General features: G+C 32.5%; 1 protein-coding gene across 1 annotated transcript in view; it reads right to left on the bottom strand.

Annotated features, from left to right (window-relative positions):
• The window catches only part of LOC119588466 (probable chitinase 2), a 22,541-nt gene that overhangs the window by 1,740 nt on the left and 20,136 nt on the right, over nt 1-665 (bottom strand). The window lies entirely within an intron of this gene.

The raw sequence follows: 665 nt of genomic DNA, 5'->3' as shown, positions 1-665 counted from the left end.
AGTGATATTGGGATATGAAACCATGTTACTACAGTTGTTCTGGAGCATGTCTACAAAAGTAAAAATTCATACATGTACTGGTATATTTAAAGAAGTTTATGTGGATTGGTCAATAGGCTTTGAAAAGGAGGAATAAGCTGTATGTATCAGGGAACGATAAGAAATATAACTCTAAGATAAGATATTCATCTAATGTATGTTTTAGTGATATGAGCAATCCATGGATGCAATGGCAATATAAGAATTTTCAGGAATAAAAAACTAGGAGAGCATATACGGGAGTGGGATTGATAACCTCTACTGTAATAGGGGAGCCTTGTTCCCTTGTCCTTCTTGTGTATCCACTACCGCAGACATGACACATAAAAATCACACCAAGAAACAACAAAATAAGCCTCCTAACTAACTTACTAGCATTTCACCATATAGTCATTACTGTTGCATTTTGTGATTATGAAAAAATAAATACATTTCCAAATTGCCAGAAATATCACATATCTATATAATTCATAATATAATAGCATACGATAATATTGATAGCAAATAATCAAATCTTGAAAGTACACAATTATATCTATCAATGTAATATTATCTAGTTTAACTTAACCTCATGTTGTCTCAACCAACCTAATCCCATCATTCTTTACCTCACCTGACCTCACTTC

Source organism: Penaeus monodon, chromosome 24 (assembly GCF_015228065.2).
Source record: "Penaeus monodon isolate SGIC_2016 chromosome 24, NSTDA_Pmon_1, whole genome shotgun sequence".
Taxonomy (NCBI): domain Eukaryota; kingdom Metazoa; phylum Arthropoda; class Malacostraca; order Decapoda; family Penaeidae; genus Penaeus; species Penaeus monodon.
The sequence above is the reverse complement of the archived record's forward strand: the minus strand, read 5'-3'. Positions and strand labels throughout refer to the sequence as shown.